This window comes from Miscanthus floridulus, chromosome 17 (assembly GCF_019320115.1).
Source record: "Miscanthus floridulus cultivar M001 chromosome 17, ASM1932011v1, whole genome shotgun sequence".
Taxonomy (NCBI): domain Eukaryota; kingdom Viridiplantae; phylum Streptophyta; class Magnoliopsida; order Poales; family Poaceae; genus Miscanthus; species Miscanthus floridulus.
Genome location: NC_089596.1, coordinates 21,494,008 through 21,509,392, shown reverse-complemented (window position 1 = coordinate 21,509,392; position 15,385 = coordinate 21,494,008). Strand labels below are relative to the sequence as shown.

The following is a 15,385-nucleotide window of genomic DNA, read 5'->3' as shown; positions in this document are numbered from 1 at the left end:
GAGACTGACGTGTCAAGAACAAAAAGCAAGGGTGACTGCTCTGGTGAGAAGCCCGTGTGATATGGAGTGAACTACGGGGCAACCACCGGTGAGGACAACCACTGGGACACCTAAACTGTGGGTGAAGCAAACTGAGCTGGAGGCTGTCCCTGACTCTGAAGCCCACTGGGCTGTATAGCTGGAGTCATCGTGGTGGAGGTAGGCTGAGCAAGCTGGGGCGATGGCTGTGGTAGTGGGGCCCCAAGTGCTGTCACTACATGCTGCATAAATCCCATAAGCTGCTACTACATGAGTAACTGCTGCTGATGCATCTACTGCTGCTGCTGCTGGAGAAGCTACTGCTGCCTCTGGAACTCGTCCTGACGAGCCTGGAACTGTGCGAAGTTGGCAGTGGTCTCCTATGCCTGTCGTGCCTGATCTTGCTGCATCCGCTCAAGAATGGCAATCAGTGCGGGGTCTGTCTATGGTGCTGGTGGAGCTGAGCTAGAACTATCGGCCTCTGCATCATGTCTGCGTGGAGGCATATGAGGAATCGGTAGATAGTCATCATCCGAGCTATCACTGGACTCGGTCATCTCCTGCTGTGCCTCAAGCTGCTCCTCCTCTATGGCGGCAATGCCTCTAATGATCTCGTCCTGCTGAGCTGCTGACTCTAGAATATCTGGACGACGACTGGGACGAGCTGGTGCCTGTGGAGTGCTGTGCCTGATCCTCTATGCCATGTTATATGCAGGAAACTCTATGGTGGCAGCCCTGTACTCTACAACCAACTCAGGGGTCCTGACGTGCACACACTGTAGCATCAAGAATGTGACCCAATGTGCATAAGGAAGCTATCGGCGACCCTTGAAGCCCTCAACAATAGTATCCTCCATCTCTGATAGAAGGAGGTCCCAGATGTCGAATACGGTCTGCTGCATCAGGGCATTAAGGAGCCAGAGCTGTAAGTGAGTCAGACCCTCCCTGTATCCCAACATGGGAAGCAGTGTCCTCCTGATAATGGCCTCTAACACTCGCGCTGTAGGAGTCAGGTCACTAGGGTTCCTGCTCGACCCCTCACCAAAGGGCTCCTTGAAGCAATGTCTCACCAGATCTGTAGGAGGCACCAACCCTCCATGAGGACGCCTGGGAGGCTCCTACTGTCCATAACATACCTCATGCAATTTTACAGGCTGCTCATGTAACCTCAGTATCTCTCGGGCCCTGAAGCTCATCACCCTGTAATCTCTGTCGTTGAATGCAAAGTGTATGAAGTTGTGATGCGGATCAACGTAGAGTGAAGCATAAAACTGTCGGACCCAAGATGGTACATATACTCCTGTCCAGCCAATCAGATCTGCAAGCCCCGGCAAATATGATAAGTAGGGGTGGATGTGCTCTCTAGCTGCTGTCATAATAGACTCCAAACTGTAGACTCTCTGTGATCTGAACACTGCCCCACTGTTGAGATAGGCATTATAGAAATCCTCCTAGAGCGACGTGTAGAACCCCTCAGCTGCTCTCTCATCCCTCCTCGGAGGGAACCACACATCGAACTCAACAAATCTCAACTGGTGAACCTGTCTGGCTGTGGCGGCCCTCAAGTCAAGGTGTACCACTGGAGGTGGACCCTATGGTCTGGGCGGTGGGCGAGAGCCCCTGCGCTGTGTAGCTGGCCTCGATGGTACTGTGGCACTGGTCCGACCAGAGCGGTGTAGCTGGGGTGCCGGCACGGTCTCCTTGGCCTACTGACCCTCCTGAGTCTCCTGAGCTGGCTGAGGCTCTGCTGGTGGGGGCTGCTGCTGTGCCTCCTGCTGGGACTCCCCCTAAGGTCGAGCCTCCTCAATAGCCAGTCGACGTCCTGCCATCATGACAGTCCTAGGTGGACCACCATGAAGACGCTCAGCCTCCTCAACTGCTACCCTCTGTGCTGGTGTGAGCTGTGGATCTGCTATGACAACACCACTGCGAGCGCCTCCTCTCTCGGCAAGCTCTACGGCCTCTGCAATAGCTGTTGCTCTCGCTGTCTCTGCATCAGGGTACTTGCGCTTCTTGGATGTCACCTGCTTCGTTGCTTTGCCTTTCGATCCTACAGGCTGGCGAGGCGGGGGCCTCCGGTCATCATCACCCGGACCACCACCAACGTTCTTGGTGCGAGCCATCTGATCTAACAAGAGGATGAACTGCCGCTGATGAAGATCAACTGTCAAACTGACACTCCCAAGGCTTGGCCTCGATCCTTACTCGCGAGCTTGGCTCCGAGTTGACTGCCAACTGCCACAAGAACCTCAACGACACCGACTCGCTGCACGATGGAATAGATGGATATACGCATAAATACAATATATCTAATAGATGCAAAAAACCTAGGAAGCAAGCAATGTAGGTGCGAAATTGATACGACAGGCAAGCTACCTGACGAACCGGCAATCCGAGAAAGGAGAGACGTGTCACGCAAGGGACCTCAAAACCAACTAGGGTTAGGGTAGCGAAGAACAGCGATGAAACGGTGGCCCTAGATTATTTGAAATCAGTGCATTGCATTGCAATTTGATCTAAGCAAATCAAAATTGGAACAAGGATCTAGCCTTACCAAAGAGGAGGTAGGCCTAGGGCACTGGAATCGACCTTGAGAGCCCCTCGGTCTTGACTCAAGCATCACAGACATGCAAGAGGCGGGTGGTGAGGCTCGGCAGTGGATTCCTCAATGGCGGCGTGGTGGCGAGCGAGGCAGGGGCGAGCGTAGGCAGGGGAGGCGTGGTGGCGTGCGTGGCCGGCGCAAGGAGCGTGGCATGGGGCTACGGCGGCGCGGCGGCTTGGGCGCGGAAGAACCAGAGGTGGCGGCTAGCAGCGGCGACGTGGTTAGGTCAAGGAAAAGAAAACACGATGGCTGCGGTTATATGAGGATCCCAAACGCGACAGATAAGGAAACGGAGGAGTCCCGAAGCCACGCGAGATCCACTGACCGGACGCTCCGGTGGTAGCGACCGGATGCTACCACCCAACGTCCGGTCGATTCCAGAGAGGTCCAATTCCTCTGGAATCGAGACCGGACGCGTCCGGTGGTCCATGACCGGACGCAGGCAGGGTCCGGTCAGTACAGCTTGTCCTTCCTTCGATCGACCGGACGCTGGATCCCCTCCTGACCGGACGCACAAACGCAGCGTCCGGTCACTCCTTCAGCAGGAGTTCACCTCCTGTGAACTGACTGGACACTGGACAGCAGAGTCCGGTGCAGCGTCCGGTGCACCTTTTGCATCAAATCTTCAAGGTTCCTTCGCGCTGCCTGTTCCCAATCAAGTCCCATCTTGAATAAGATCCAAATAAACACCAATTGGGACTGATGTGAGTGACCTCTCTCAAACCCTCATATTTTTCAAAATATTTTGCCTTAGACTATTATTCTTTTTAAGAAAATAGGTAATAAAAAGGGCAAATGGAACAAAATGATAAAACAACATTCATGCATATGCAATACTTGTGAGTAAATCTAGTTGCTTGTCAAGTTTGATCCAAGGTTAAGCTTCTTCACACGCTTTTTAGCGGTTATCTTAACCATGTTAGACAAGCCCTATATGCATTGCCACAAATTAAACATGTTGTATATTACAATGAATGCAAGGGACAACACAAGCTCAATTTTTTGTGAAGTTACTAAAATCAAGCGCATTGAGCTCATTCCGCAATCTACAAAATGTAGCCTCATCTAGTGGTTTAGTGAAGATATCCACTAATTGATCTTCGGTTCTTACACCTTCTAATGAAATATCATTTTTAGCAACATGATCTCTTAGAAAGTGATGGCGGATATCTATGTGCTTGGTGCGAGAGTGTTGAACCAGATTATTTGCAAGTTTTACCGCACTTTCATTGTCGCACAAAAGAGGTACTTTTTCTAGAACTACACCATAGTCTAGCAAAGTTTGTTTCATGTATAAAATTTGTGCACAACAAGCACCCACGGCAATGTATTCCGCTTCGGCGGTGGACAAAGCCACACTATTTTGTTTCTTGGAGGAACAAGACACAAGTGATCTACCAAGCAAATGGCACCCTCTGGATGTGCTTTTTCTATCCACTTTGCATCCGGCATAATCCAAATTGGAATAGCCAACTAACTCAAATATAGCTCCTTTGGGATACCAAAGGCCAATGCTTGGTGTGTGCTTAAGATACCTAAGGATTCTTTTTACGGCAATTAAATGTGTTTCCTTAGGACTAGCTTGAAATCTAGCACACATACACACACTAAACATGATGTCGGGCCTAGATGCGGTTAAATATAACAAGCTACTAATCATAGAACGGTAGAGAGTTTGATCAACCGGGTTACCTCCCTCATCTAGGTCGAGATGTCCATTGGTAGGCATTGGTGTCTTGATTGGCTTACATTCATCCATCTTGAATCTCTTGAGAAGATCTTTTGTGTATTTCTCTTGAGAGATGAAGATGCCTTCTTTCATTTGCTTGACTTGAAAACCAAGAAAGAATGTAAGCTCACCAATCATGGACATCTCGAACTCCTTTGACATCAATTCACCAAATTCTTTGCATGAGTCTTCATTTGATGATCCAAAGATGATATCATCAACATATACTTGACAAATGAAGATATGCCCATCAAGCTTCTTGGTGAATAGCATGGTGTCGACGTTCCCAATGGTGAAGCCCTTCTCAATGAGGAAGTCCCGAAGGCGCTCAAACCAAGCTCTTGGGGCTTGCTTAAGCCCATATAATGCCTTGGACAACCTATAAACATGATTAGGATATCTAGGGTCTTCAAACCCAGGAGGTTGATCAACATAGACTAGTTCATTAATAAAGCCATTTAAAAATGCACTTTTCACATCCATTTGATATAGTTTCATTTCATGATGTGATGCATATGCAAGAAGGAACGGATGGCTTCTAATCTTGCAACCGGTGCAAAGGTCTCTCCAAAATCCAAACCTTCAACTTGAGAGAACCCCTTTGCAACTAGTCTTGCCTTGTTCCTCACCACAACACCTTGATCATCTTGCTTGTTGTGGAACACCCACTTCGTTCCAATGACTCTTGCACCTTTTGGTCGCTCTTCAAGAGTCCAAACTTCATTGCGAGTGAAGTTGTTCAACTCTTCATGCATGGCATTGATCCAATCCGGATCTTTAAGAGCTTCTTCTACCTTGGTAGGCTCATAGCAAGAGACAAAAGAGTGATGAGCAATAAATGAAGTAAGTTTTTGAGATCAAGTCATTACTCCCTTTGATGGACTCCCTATGATGAGATCTTGTGGATGATCTTGTAGGAGAGGTGTATTTCTTCTATTGACCACTTGGGGAGGAGGTTGTGGAGCATCAACATCTTGAGCTTGTACCACCATTTGCTCATGGGAGATATGAGTATCTTCATTTTCTACTCTCCCATCTTTTTCACCATCTTGTGGCACACTTGATGAAGAGGGTTGGTTAATGACTTGTACATCATCTTCATCATCTTTTGGCTTGATGTCTCCCATCGGAATATTCTTCATGGCCTCCCTCAATGGTTCATCACCTACATCATCAAGATTCTCATGTGCTCCTTGGGAGCCGTTAGATTCATCAAATTCTACATCATATGTTTCTTCAACCAAGCCGGTGGCATGATTAAATACTCTATATGCTTTGGACTTTGATGAGTAACCAACAAGAAAACCAATATCACAACATCTTTGGAACTTCCCTAGGTGTTGCCGCTTCTTGTAGATGTAGCATTTACAACCAAACACCCTAAAGAAGGAGACATCCGGCTTCTTCCCACTGAGCAACTCATAAGGTGTCTTGCCAAGGAACTTTTGAAGGAATAGGCGGTTTGATGCATAGCATGCGGTGTTGATTGCTTCCGCCCATAGAGCTTCGGGGGTGTTGTACTCATCTAGCATTGTCCTTGCAAGAGTGATCAAAGTTCGGTTCTTCCTCTCAACTACACCATTTTGTTGAGGAGTATAAGTTGTAGATACTTCATGCTTGATCCCAACTTCATCATAATAAGCTTCAATGTTTGTGTTGTCAAATTCTTTCCCATTGTCACTTCTAATCTTCTTGAGCTTCACTTCAAATTCATTTTGAGCTCTCTTGGCAAACTTCTTGAAGCAAGATGCAACTTTGGATTTGTCATGAAGGAAGAACACCCATGTATATCTTGAATAGTCATCCACAATCACAAGACAATATAGATTTCCTCCCAAACTCTTTTATGTTGTTTGTCCAAATAAATCCATGTGTAGGAGTTCTAGCACTCTTGTGATTGACATGAAAGCTTTGGTTGGATGAGTGTTTGCAACTTGCTTGCCGGCTTGACATGCACTACAAAGCTTGTCCTTCTCAAACTTCACATCCTTCAACCCTCTCACCAAATCATTCTTCATAAGCTTCTTGAGTGAGCTCATCCCAACATGAGCAAGTCTTCTATGCCATAGCCACCCAAGTGTTGTTTTGGTAAATAGGCAAGTCTTCAAATTTGCATCTTCGGAGGTGAAGTCAACTAGATATAAGTTGTTGTATCTAAATACATTGAATATCACTTGATTGTCATCTACCTTGGATACAACAACCTCCTTCTCGGTGAACAAGCATTGGAAGCCAAGATCACACAATTGCCCAACGGATAGCAAGTTGAAGCTCAATGAAGCAACATATAGCACATTGGAGATGGAATGATCATTTGATATTGCCACTTTTCCCAATCCCTTAACCTTGCCCTTTGAGTTATCTCCAAATGTTATTTTCTCTTTCCCATCTACCTCTTCATCTAGTGAGGTGAACATATGAGGATCACCGGTCATATGTTGAGTGCAACCACTATCAATAACCCAATGACTTCCTCCGGTCTTGTAGTTCACCTACACACATGAGATTCAAACTTTAGGAATCCAAACTTGTTGAGGGCCCTTCACCTTCTCAACAAGTGACTTAGCCACCTAAATCTTCTTAGGCCTACTCTTGTTGGGGGGTCCTAAGAACATGACTTTCATCTTTCCACTAGAATCTTTTCTAAGCATGTAGTGAGCATTGAAAGCAAAGGGTCTAGCATGCTTGGGCAAGGGTTGTGGCGGTGGAGTTTGACACTCATGAGCAAAATGGCCTTCTTGTCCACACTCAAAGCATCTCTTTGGCTTTGGCTTTGGCTTTGATTGTTGTTGTTGAGTTTGAGCCTTCTTCTTCTCTATACTTGCCACATATCCAATGCCACTTCTATCCATCTTCATGACGGTGTTCATAAGTAGCTCACTTTGGAGGTGCTTGCCTCTAGCAAACTTGCTCAACCCAATCTTGAGATGCTCTTTCTCTAACTTGAGTTTCTTATTTTCTTCCTTTAGAGCATCATCTTTCTTCTCTTCCTTGAGCTTCTTGTTTTCTTCTTTGAGCTTCTCATTCTCAAGGATCAACTCTTTGTCATGGTCAAGAGTTTCTAGCACAATGATGTTGTGGCTTTTCATCTCTTCAAGATCTTTCATGAGCTTCTCATTATCACTCTTGAGCTTGACATACTCATCAAAGTCATTGCACTCAACCACTTGCTTGCCTTTGCTACTAGATCCATGCTCAATGCTCTCATCAATTAAATCATCACATGAAGTAGCTATATCAATCTTGACAACATGGTTAGTAGCATCATGCGACTCATTTGGTAAAAATTCTTGAGCAATGACAAGAGTATCATGATTAATCTTAAGAGTAGTGTATTCATCTTTTAGCTTGTTGTGACTAGTGATGAGCTCATTGTGCACCCACTCAAGTTTATCATGTTTATCCTTAAGCTCTTTCTCAGAAGATTTGAGCTCCTTGAGTTTGGATGATATAGCATCATTAGTTTCTCTAAGCTCATTATTAGCCTTTTCCAAAGTATCACACTTGGCTAAGAGTGAATCATTTTTAGCATCAAGCTTTTCATTTGTAGCTCTACTCTTTCTAATGATCTTAGTGTATTTTTTTAGTATTTTGACAAGATCATCATATGTAGGTGAATCATCATCATCGCTATCGCTATCATCATCACTAGCATGCTCATCATCACTACTATCATCACTTTTAGTTACCTTGCGTTCACCCTTGGCCATAAGGCATAGGTGTGTAGAGGATGATGGCGATGGTGGCGGTGAAGATGCAAGATCAATAGCAATGGTGGCCACCTTTTCATTGTCACTATCATCATCGGATGATCCACTTGATGAATCAATGTCCGTGAGCCAATCACCGACAATGTAGGCCTTTCCACTCTTCTTCTTCTTGTGGAAGTCACTCTTCTTGCCATCTCTCTTCTTGTATGGCTTGTTCTTTTTCTTCTCATCTTCATCTTCATTGCTTGAGTCATCTTTCTTGCCCTTGTTCTTGTTCTTGAACTTGTCTTTCTTGGGCTTTGTGCATTGATGAGCTAGATGGCCAAGTTCGCCACAATTGTAGCAATCCATCTCGGAGATTGGCTTTCTTCTTGAGCTAGTGAAGAACTTCTTCTTCTTGCCGTCAAACTTGATGCCACTCTTGTTTAGCTTCTTTAGCATCTTGGCGGTCTTCTTCACCATGAGAGCAAGACTTTCTTCATCATCTTCATCACTTGAGCTCTCATACTCAAGTCTTGCTTTGCCCTTATCTTGGCTAGCTTTGAATGCTAAATCCTTTTCTTTCTTCTTTGTAGAGGATGAGCCGTCTTGTGGTGTGATGTGCATGTACATCTCATGAGCATTGATCTTTCCCAAGATTTGTGTCGGTGTAGCGGCAGAAAGATCACCTTGATGTAGCACGGTCATAATATGCCCATATTTGTCAATGGGGAGGACACTTAAGATCTTTCTCACAACATCAGATGGTGACATTTGAGTAAGTCCAAGCCCATTGACTTCCTCTACAAGAACATTTAAACGAGAATACATTTCATTAGCACTTTCTTTGGGAAGCATCTCAAATGAATTTAGCTTTTTAATCACAAGATGATACCATTCCTCACGCTCACTCTTGGTTCCCTCATGGAGCGCACAAATGTCCGACCATAGTGCACGGGCGTCTTTGTGGTTCCTTACATGGTTAAACACATCTTTGCAAAGACCTCTAAAGATGGTGTTTCGAGCCTTTGCATTCCATTTTTCATAGTTAACCTCATCGCCTTGTAGGTTAGTAGCATTTTGAGGTTTTGGGAAGCCTTGTGAGGCGGATCTAAGAATACCAACGTCTAGAGCTTCTAAGTACGCCTCCATGCGGATTTTCCAATATGGAAAGTCATCTCCCTCAAAGATAGGAGGAGGTCCATCCCCGTGAGACATCTTGCTCTAAGCGGTTAAGCTTAAAACCATGAACACGAGGCTCTGATACCAATTGAAAGGATCAAGATGCCCAAGAGGGGGGATGAATTGGGCTAATTCTAAATTTTCTTGCAATAATCAAATCCTACGGATAGCCCAATTAACCCCTTGTGCCTAGAAAAGTGTTTCTATCAAACTAACGCACAAAGGACTTGCAACCTATGTTCCAAACTTACTCTAGCATGGCAATTCTATGAATGTAAAGACAAGTATTGAATTGCACAAAGTAAATACTCAAAGTAAATGCTCAAAGTAAAGAGAGAGGAACGCGGCGATGTTTTGCCGAGGTATCGAAGAGTCGCCACTCCCCACTAGTCCTCGTTGGAGCACCCGCGCAAGGGTGTAGCTCCCTCTTGATCCGCGCAAGGATCAAGTGCTCTCTACGGGTTGATTCTTCGACACTCCGTCACGGCGAATCACCCAAAGCTGCTCACAACTTGAGTTAGGTCACCCAAAAGCTCCGCCGGGTGATCACCAAGCTCCCAATCACCACCAAGCCATCTAGGTGATGGCGATCACCAAGAGTAACAAGCACGAACTCTCACTTGACCACGCGAAGCCTAATGAGAAGATGGATGCACACTTGGCTACTCTTGATTCACTAATGAGGCTACTCTCTTGGATTCTCATATCTCAATCACCTCACTAGGACCTTGCTCTTCTTGGCACTCACAAACGTGTTTCTCAGCTGTTGGAATGAGCAAAAGTAGCTCCACATATGAGTGGAGCTTCTATTTATAAGGCAGCCTGAAAACGAACCGTTATGAGCTTCTGCGGGGTGACCGGATGCTCCGGTCATGTTGACCGGACACTCCGGTCAGTTCAACCCACGAACCAGTAAAAATGAGTTGACCGGACGCTGGCAGGGTCCGGTCACCACTGCCGGACGTGTCCGGTTGCATAAAACCCTTACTGGAACCTTACTGGACTCGACCGGACGCTGAACCCTCAGGGTCCGGTCAGTACTGACCGGACACGTCCGGTCGCAGATTCCCTTCTCTAGAACCTTACTGGAGTCGACCGGACGCTGCCTTTCAGCGTCCGGTCACTTGACCTCTTCAGCGTTCGGTCACACCGAACGCTAACTGCTGATCAAATGAACTGACCAGACCCTGCGGCCAGCGTCCGATCAGCATTTGACCCTCCATTCACTTCCAACTCTCGAACATATGCGAATGAAGTTTGCTCCAAAGGATCTTAGGCATTCATAGGAGCTACCTAGAGCTAGTTTTAACAAGTGTGCACCACACCTAACTCACTAGACTCAACTAAGTCAAGCTACCCATCCATACCCCCCCTTAATAGTACGGCCAAAGGAAAAACAAAGTCCTAAACTACTCTAAGTGTCACTCCAACTCCAATCGACACTTAGAACTAGTCATCCTTAACCTTGTCATCCATCCTTTGAAAACCGAAACGATTTCCATCGTAGGGGCATGACCTCTTTGATTGCCCAATCTATCTCCATTACCATGACCTAACTTAATTGCCTCTGCAAAACACACGTTAGTCATAGTAATCTTGTATTGTCATTAATCACCGAATCCCAACTAGGGGCCTAGATGCTTTCAAAATCCATCAACTCTGGCTCATACTCAGGATTCGACTTAGCGTTCACATACGTCGACCTAGTCCTATCTACAGGACCAATGTCTATCTCCCTTAATCCACCGGCCGACGTGAAGCCATGATTATCCATTGAAACAAACTCTTAGAGCCGATTGCTTGGATCGGCTTTTGGCTTTCATTACTGATTTTAATGAAGCCTCCTTCCCATAGCTTGCTAGAAAAACACTCAAAGTCTTCTAGCTCCAAAAATACCGGATCAGCTGTTGCGATACTCATAGATTCATCAGCGCGAACCAGCTCGATATCATCTCTATGCCATTGAATCAAACACTGATGCATGGTCAATGGCACACAATAGTTTGCACGAATCCAGTCACGACCAAGGAGTAGACTATAGGAACCTTTTCCATCGATGATGAAGAATGTGGTGAGCAGAGTCTTACTCGCGATTGTCAGTTCGACGTTCATTGCCCCCTGGGTCTTAGATGCATTACCCCCAAAATCCTTAAGCATCATGTCGGTCTCAATCAAATCTCCTGGTCCCTTGCCAAGTTTACAAAAAGTGGTATAAGGCATAAGATTGACAGAAGCACCTCCGTCAACCAACATCTTGCTCATCAGCTTCCCGTCAACAAAACCTTTTACATATAAAGCCTTTAAGTGCCGATGCTTGACTGGTTTATCAAATATAGCCTGCTGTATTACTATCAACTTGGCAACTATCTCTTCATACTCTGATTCATCAAAATCTGAATGGACCTCTTGATCCGCTGGAGCTCTAAACTCTGACGGCAATAGGAAAGCCATTTGAATATTAGCCGATAGTTGCCCTCTATCGGCTGTTTGTTTAGCATGCCACACCTAAGGCTTTCCAGATGCCTGAACTTGTTCCAGTTCTCTATTCCTTAGGCATTGCACTCTTCTTTTCTGGCTTCTTGTTAAGCCTCCTGGACGCCACTGGCCTTCCTGCCAAATATATTTCTCCTCATTACTTTCCTCTTCATAATCAGCCCAATTTTGATCAACAACTCGCTTTTCAAGCCGATCATGAACACTTCTATTTTTTAAGCGCCGATCTATGTTATTATGATGATACTCATCTTGAGCATGGATAGACCGGTGGTTGGCTTGAGATTGCCTAAACTCCCAATATTGCTCGCTGCACTCTGGACAGTTATTTCTGATAGGCAATTTCAAACCTTTGTTCCAACAATGTCTGAAGAAAGGACAATTCCAATATGATTCAGCTTTTCTTCTTTCATACTTCTTTTTTTCTTGTTGATGCTAGTATTCTTGCTCTTCTAACCAACGCTGATAATCCTTTTCCTTTTGCCGCTGCCATTTATTCAACAAAATTCAAGATGTAACACATGGCCTTGTTGTCCCATCCTTTAACATCTCTCCCTGCTCATATCGGCTCTTTTGTTGGTCACGACGCCTTCTAATCTCTCTATATTCATCAGTTGATATTTGCATCTCGGGATTGACTGTTTTAGTTTCTTTTGATCTGGTTGATGTTAGGACTTTAGTCTTTCCTTTGAGCAACCTGGCATCAACCATGTTCTGATCTCTTGGGAAAGAATTATCATCAACTTTCATCTTTTGAGGTGTATCAAATTTGAGCATTCCTTGCTAAATAGCCCTCTGTATATGCTGCCGGAAAACTCTACATTCACTAGTGGAATGAGAAGTGGCGTTATGAAATTTGCAGAACTTCTTGTTCTTCAACTGATCAGGAGGCAACATAACATGATTATCGGGCAACTTGATCTATCCCTTCTCCAACAAGAAATCGAAGAGTTTGCCTGATTTTGTGACATTGAAATCATAGCTCTCTTCGACTCCTCTTCCCAAAAGATTTGGCACCATTACTGTCTTCTTACCCCAATTCCATTCGGCTGTAGCAACCTCTTCTTCTTTGTTGTCCTCATAGCCGTCATCGACTGAATATGGATTATAAGCTTCAGCCATTGTAGTACTCTTCTAGAATCGGGTATCTCTGTGCATATTCTGGAATTGGCTATTGAGCGCTGCCACTCGTTGAGCCAACTAACCCAAGTTGTCAAATTCTTGTCCCAGCAGCTTCTCTCTCCATGTTGGCAACATTCCTTGAATGGCCAAAGCAGCAAGCTGATCATCGGTCAAGTTCAATGAGAAGCACAAATTCCTAGTCTCTCGGAACCTCTGAAGAATCTCGGTGCCCGATTCATTAGTTCTCTACCTTATGGTCATCAAATCGGTAATCTTCTTTTCTCCTATCCCAGTGTAAAAATATGTATGAAACTTCTTCTCTAGGTCAACCCAATTGGCAATGGAGTTAACTGGCAGTGATGAAAACCAAGTGAAGCCTGGCCCTGACAGAGACAAGGAGAAGAAACGAACTCGATGGGCCTCTTCAATGGATGCTTCGCCCAACTGTGTAAGATACCGACTGACATGTTCTATTGTGCTTGTGCTATCTTGGCCCATGAACTTGGCAAACTCTGGGAGCCTGTAATTTGTAGGAAGAGCGACCAAATCATACCATTCTGGATATGGGCGTTTGTACGAGAAGGTCTGCCCTTTTGGCTTCAAACCAATTTGATTCTTCATTATCTCGGTCACTCTTAGCAACAACTCATCAGCATTTGAATTTGGATTTCTCTACGATTGCTGACCCATCTGTGGATTAAAATTTTCGGTACCTTGATATCCCGGATTTGGAATCATGTGAAGGGTGTTGTAATCTATGCCATAATGATACCCTTGTGGAAGCTCGATTTGCTGGGTCCTTTGCTGGTTTGCTGCTTGAAGTCTCTGGTTATAGATGTTAGGATCTATATCTCTCCGAATCCTTTCAACTGATGGCGCTATCCTTTGAGCTGATGATGGTATTTGGCCTGATGTGCCAAAATTAACCATTTGATTCTAAACTTGCCCCATCGGCTGTTGCACATGCTGTACTAACCATCCAGGATTGTGATGTATCTGGTTATTAGTGGCACCTTGAAATTGTTCAGATGAGCTCTGAACTACCTGGACATCATCATTACCAACTGGTGCTGCTTCTTGATGGCTAGTACTGGCTTGATTAGTCCCCTAAGTCGACAGATGTGGAATGTTGTAATACGCTGGTCCAACCTGATCAATTAGATATCCATGAAACACCTCCTTCATGGTGTTGTGGAACATGTTCAAGAAAATTTCATTATGGTTCGATATGGCATCATGAACAGATTTGTTTATAGCTTCCACATAGAAACGTCTATCTTTAGCTTCATCTGCATCTGTCTACCCATGCAACAAAACTCTTGGTAGTGGATATTTCTGAACAATTGTATTGTCACGTGTCTTGGTGTAGGACAACAAACACTTGTTTTGAAATTCTTCTATAGCTTTGCTGATGACATCTTTATCTCCATCAGGTAGGTCTTCATAAGGTACCATAAGGATGTCGTTGTTGTTATAAGTCGCCATGACGATTGTGGTGTCCCACCGGGCATGCCAAAACGTGTGTCGGCACAAAAATATGTCAATCACATGGCAAGCCAGAAGGATCTGCTTGATGGAGCTGGAGATCCACTTGGCTTCAACGCAGGGATAACCGATCCTACGTATTCCTCCCAAGACATGCGAGTCAATTTGACCCTGCAATTGACAAGGAGAGAAAGTTTATCAGAAATTTAAGGTGGAATATGTCGGTCTGTTCCTAGATAGTTCCAAGTGTGCCGCTTTGGGAGCAGCCAGACAGCAAAAGCGACTAAATAGCCGATATGCATAGAAATCGGCTGTTACGGACTGTAAAGCTCGTGGGTAGCGATTAACTTCATGTTGATAGGTATAGTACTCGTAGATGTAAGTGAGATCATCAGCTAGACAGATATTACCAGTATAAAGTATTGCACCGATGAATCTAACGAGAAAGGATATAGCATGCGAGCAAATCGACTATGTGATACGAATGGACCTACAAACACTTTGAATCTAATCTGTTACCATCAACAGTGAGGTTCGACCGGATCGATGACAGCTGTGATGATAGTAACAAACTAAAACCAAAGAATCCACAAAATCATCCATACTTCGACATGCTCTCTGAAAGACATGCTATACGTGAAGGTTCGGATGAATCGGCTAAAATAGCCGATTTAGGTGAAGAGAACTATAGCGTGTGAACAATCAACTATTTCACATGGATAAACCTATGGACTTATCAGACCTAACCTGCTATCTCTAATAGTGGGGTTCGACCGGATCGATGCAGCCATGATAAAGACAACAAATCAAACCTTTAAAGTAAACAGATCTATTCATGCTTAACAGAATCATGTAAACACACTATAGGCATTAACGCATAGGCGATCGACTATTTAGCCGATGCAGAGCATAGCAAACAGTTAAGGTCATGCCTAATCAAGAATGGATCTACTAACTAGCATCCTCCAATCTATAGTGGTATCAGTGGGGATCGACCGAATCGTTACAACCATAATAGTGAACCGTAGACCAGATTTAGCTAACCAGCAAACCTCTTCAAGATCA

At 44.9% G+C, this 15,385-nt stretch overlaps 1 pseudogene; it reads left to right on the top strand.

Moving 5' to 3' along the window:
- The window catches only part of LOC136515389 (disease resistance protein Pik-2-like), a 76,984-nt pseudogene that overhangs the window by 50,816 nt on the left and 10,783 nt on the right, over positions 1-15,385 (top strand).